The sequence below is a fragment of the Belonocnema kinseyi genome, chromosome 3, assembly GCF_010883055.1.
Source record: "Belonocnema kinseyi isolate 2016_QV_RU_SX_M_011 chromosome 3, B_treatae_v1, whole genome shotgun sequence".
Classification (NCBI taxonomy): Eukaryota; Metazoa; Arthropoda; class Insecta; order Hymenoptera; family Cynipidae; genus Belonocnema; species Belonocnema kinseyi.
Window position 1 is genome coordinate 12,265,910 of NC_046659.1, and position 5,120 is coordinate 12,271,029.

General features: G+C 27.1%; 1 protein-coding gene across 3 annotated transcripts in view; it reads right to left on the bottom strand.

Moving 5' to 3' along the window:
• Positions 1-4,691, bottom strand: part of LOC117168711 (ras GTPase-activating-like protein IQGAP1) — a 343,802-nt gene extending 339,111 nt beyond the window's left edge. For 2 of the 3 annotated variants that reach the window (XM_033354418.1, XM_033354419.1), the window contains exon 1: positions 4,673-4,691. The gene's annotated coding sequence lies outside the window, so the exon portion shown is untranslated. The remainder of the gene's footprint in view (positions 1-4,672) is intronic. The other variant, XM_033354417.1, reaches the window with a different exon arrangement.
• Between the last annotated feature and the right edge of the window lie 429 nt (positions 4,692-5,120).

Genomic DNA, 5,120 nt, shown 5'->3' on the forward strand with positions numbered 1-5,120 from the left:
TCCCAGCACGTCAACAACAGATGAAAACGTTCAAGCAGTGGGTTGAAAAATCGCCGAATTACCATCAGAGAAGTTGCTGAAGATGTTGGCATATCGGTTGGCTCATGCCATCGCATCCATCGCATGACCATCGCTCAGGAGATGTTGAATGAAGTCAATAATGATCCTGATTTTCTCAAAAGGGTTATAACTGGGGATGAATCGTGGGTATATGGTTATGACGTCGAAACTAAAGCCCAATCGTTTCAGTGGAAGCATCCTGAGTCTTCAAGACCGAAAAAAGCACGTCAAGTTCGGTCAAATGTGAAGGCTTTGCTGAATGTCTTCTTTGATTACAGTGGCGTAGTGCATCAGGAGTTCTAAGGAGTATTACCTTCAAGTTATGCGATGTTTGCGAGAGGCGATACGCAAAAAACATCCGGAACTTTGGAGAAACAATTCGTGGCTTTTGCATCACGATAATGCACCTGCTCATTCATCGTTGCTTGTGAAAGATTCTCTGACCAAAAACAGCACCACAGTTATGCCTCAGCCTCCATACTCACCGGATTTGGCCCCCAGTGACTTTTTTCTTTTCCCAAAACTGAAGAGACCCATGAAAAGACATCGATTTTCAACGATTGAGGAGATAAAAACTGCATCGCTGAAAGAACTCAAGGCTATACCACAAAATGATTATCAGAAATGCTTCGATGATTGGAAAAAGCGTTGGCGCAAGTCTATTATATCTGAGGGGGATTACTTTGAAGGGGACAACATAAATATTGAGGAATAAATGAATATTTTTTGAGGAAACCATATTCACCTTATTTTTTTAACACACCTCGTATGTATATATTTTATTATGTTATATTATAATAGTCTTATTTATATCTTTATCCGCATTTGAAAGAAATTAAAGAAATTGGTGATTTTGGAATTCATCTTGTTTGGATAAAAACTCATTTATTTGATTGAAAAATTAATTATTTTGTTTAAAATGTAACTATTTTGTAAAAAGTCCTCTTTTCTATCAAAAGTTCAACTACATTATTAAAATTTTTATTTCATTTATTTGAAGGTTCATCTCTTTCGTTGAAAATACATTTTTGAAACTGACAATTAATCTATACCATTTTTGGTTAAAAAATCATGTATTTTCTTAACAACTCGTCTTTCTTTGTAGAAAGTAAATTGCTTTATGGGAAATTTATACTTTTTGATTAAAAATTACATTTTTCGGTTGAATTATCAACTGTAAATATTTTTTGCTTGCAAAGTCGTTTTGTTGTAAATGCAACTATATTGATAACAATTAAAATCATAATTTTTGGGTGGAAAATTCGATTATTCACTTAAAGTTGAACTACTTAGTAAAAAAATTAATTTTTCCTTATTAAGGATTCATAATTATGGATGAAAATTCAACTATTTGCCTTTAAATTAGGTTAAAAATCAGCTTTTTTGTAGATAATACTCTTTTTGACTTTAAAATTTAAAAATTTATTAAAATAAATTGACCTTTTTAGTAGAAATTTAATCTTTTTGGTTGAAAATATAACATTTTTGATCAAAAATGCAATTTTTTGGTTAAAATATGAACTGTACATCTTCTTGGGTTTAAAAGTCGATTATTTCACTTAAAGTTGAACTACTTTTAAAAAAATACTTTTTTTAACAAGGTTTTATAATTATGGTTGAAAATTTGGTTGAAAGTTTAACTCTTTGATTGAAAACTCATATTTTTCGCTTAAGAAATTCAACTTTTTGTAGATAATTCCTTTTCTTGACTTTAAAATTCAATAATTTCGTTGAAAATTCATGTATTTTGTTTAAAATTTGTCTTTTTTTGTAGATCATTGATTTTCTTGGTCGAAAATTCATCTCATTGGTTGACAATTCAATAACTTTGTTGAAAATAAATTTTTTCCGTTAATAATTATTTATCTTTATGTGAAAATGCAACTATTATAAGATTAATTAAAAATTAATCGTATATATTGGTTAAGTTTGAAAATCTTTTTTTTTTATAGAACATTAATCTTCTTGGTCAAAAATTTACCTTTTCCCCTGAAAATTTAACAATTTTGTTGAAAATTCGTTTTTTTTCATTGTTCAATCCAATTTTTTATCACAGCTTTTATCTGAAAATTGAACTATTCCATTTTTGGTTAAACTTTATCCTGTAAATTGTATTAGTTAAAACACCAATTATTTGTTAGAAAATTAATTTATTTGTTTTCAATTATGACTTGAAATATTATTTCACTCTAAAATTGGTTATTTTTAACCCATTCAATTGGCAATTTTTTAATTAAAAAAAGAAAAATTCGTTAATTATCAGCAATATTTGACCATTCAGTTAAAACAATCCATTACAAACAACTGTTAAAAACTATACAAATTTGAACAGAATGGTAAAAAATAGAAAGCCTTGAATTTTTAAATTTGTAATGAGCTAAATTTTAAGTTTAAACGCTACAATTTTAATTTAAAAAAGATTCAGAATTAATTTAAAACTTGAAATTATTTCAAATAATTTGAAACACGATTTATACTTTTGCAGATTTAAAAAAAAAGCTTTTTCAGAATTGTACAGTATTTAAAAAGAATAACAAAAATTGTTGTGATTGCTAAGAACATTGAAAATGATTTTTTATTTTGACAAATAAATTTTAAGTGAGCATTTGAAAACATTTTAAGAATTAAAAAAATGAATCCGGACGATTTTAAGGAAATTTTTTTATTTTGCAGTTTTTTAAATTTTAGGAACAAAATTTAATTAACAAAATATATCAATTTTCAACCAAAAAGTTTACTTTTTAACAAATTAAAATTATTTTCAATCAAATGATTGGTGTTTTAACTAATACAATGTACAGGATAAAGTTACAACCAAAAATTGAATAGATCAATTTTCAGATAAAAACGATTAATTTTTAATTAATCCTAGAACAGTTACATTTTTAGATAAAAAAAAATTTTTAATCGAAAAAATAAATTTTCAATAAAGTTGTTAAATTCTCAACCAATAACATGAATTTTCGACCAAGAAAATTAATGATTTACAAAAAAGACAACTTTCAAACAACATACATGAATTTTCAACGAAATTATTTAATTTTAAAGTCAAAAAGACGAATTATCTATAAAAAGTTGAATTTCTTAAGCGAAAAATATGAGTTTTCAATCAAAGAGTAAGCTTTCAACCAAATAGTTAAATTTTCAACCATAATTATAAAACCTTGTTAAAAAAAACTTATTTTTTTTTTACAAAGTAGTTCAACTCTTAGTGAAATAATAGTCTTTTAAACCCCAAAAGATGTACAGTTCATATTTTAACCAAAAAATTGCATTTTTGATCAAAAATAATACATTTTCAACCAAAAAGATTAAATTTATACTAAAAAGGTCAATTTAATTTTAATAAATTTATTAATTTTAAAGTTAAAAAGAGTATTATCTACAAAAAAGCTGAAGTTTTTACCTGATTTAAAGGCAAATAGTTGAACTTTCAACTATAATTATGAATCCTTAATAAGAAAAAATTAATTTTTTTACTAAGTAGTTCAACTTTAATTGAATAATCGAATTTTCCATCCAAAAGTTATGATTTTCATTTTTAACAATATAGTTGCATTTACAACAAAACGACTTTGCAACCAAAAAATATTAATAGTTGATAATTCAACCGAAAAATGTAATTTTTAATCAAAAAGTATAAATTTTCCATAAAGCAATTTAATTTCTACAAAGAAAGACGAATTGTTAACAAAATACATGATTTTTTAACCAAAAATGGAATAGATTAATTGGCAGTTTCAAAAATGTATTTTCAACGAAAGAGATGAACCTTCAAATAAAAGAAATAAAAATTTTAACAAAGTAGTTGAACTTTTGATAGAAAAGAGGACTTTTTTACAAAATAGTTACATTTTCAACAAGATAATTAAGTTTTCAATCAAATAATTGAGTTTTTATCCAAACTAGATGAATTCCAAAATCACCAACCGCCGAAGTGTTCCGACCGGCAATCGTGCACCTTCGAGTTTTCAAATTCAGAAGAGGAGAAATGGGTTGCGCCCGCAACCCAGGCATTTATATCGTCTCCTACCATATTCACACGCGCATAGACGTGTCATAGCATTGGACCACGTCTCGTTTCAGACCTGGGATCGCTGAGCGGTATCAGTAAGGCTCTATAAACGAGAGTACTATGGTCCGCCATGTTTATTCCATCAGCTGGGAAAATAGGTAAACGTCTCAGGGCGTTTTTCACGCAATTTTTTACGCAGATAATTAGCTTTTTAAGAATATTCTTAAATGTTTAAATAAACTAAAATTGTTAACAAAAAATTCTCCACTGATTCGATGTATTTTTTATTAGTGGAAAATACAAAATGCTTTATTACCTTATTCTAACTTCTTTTTTTTGAGGAAAATTTGACAAGAAATAAAAATGGATTGTTCTTTAGAAGATCTACATACATGTACTACCTACCTACATACATGGCAAAGATTAAACGCCAAAGAGTAGGAGTTAAAACGTGTACACTATGTCGCGAAATTGTTTTCCTTCGATGATGCAGTTGCATCATACGTGTGGTGCAAAGCCTATATTTTCTCGCAGCGGAGTACAATATACATTGCATAATAACATAAAGGATTATCAAGAAATATCATCAGTATTTACCGTTTTGTTCGGACATCAAGTGTACTCGAGAACCCATTTGACCAGCTGATGCAATAAACATGGCGAACCATGGAGGGGAATTGTCGGTTAAACTAATCCAACAGATGGCGCCACTAAAAGTAGGTCTGTCTTTTTCATTGAATTGCATTAAGAAAAAGCAAAAATAATTAAAAGCTTGATACCGTTTGTAAATGAACAAAAAAAATAGATAAAAAAATAAGTCTAACTATTACTTATTATTTAAAAAAAGAAAAAGTCATGAAAATATGTAGTTTAATATGAATAAAATTTTATTTTGAGATACATTTTGTAAGCAGTTCGAACTTTATATTTTTGTGATTTATTATGCTCATATTATTGATTTTATTATTTGTTAAAGTTAAACAAAATTATTTTTTGTTAAAATTATTAATGTAGCTAATGAAAAAATTAATAATATTAAAGACCT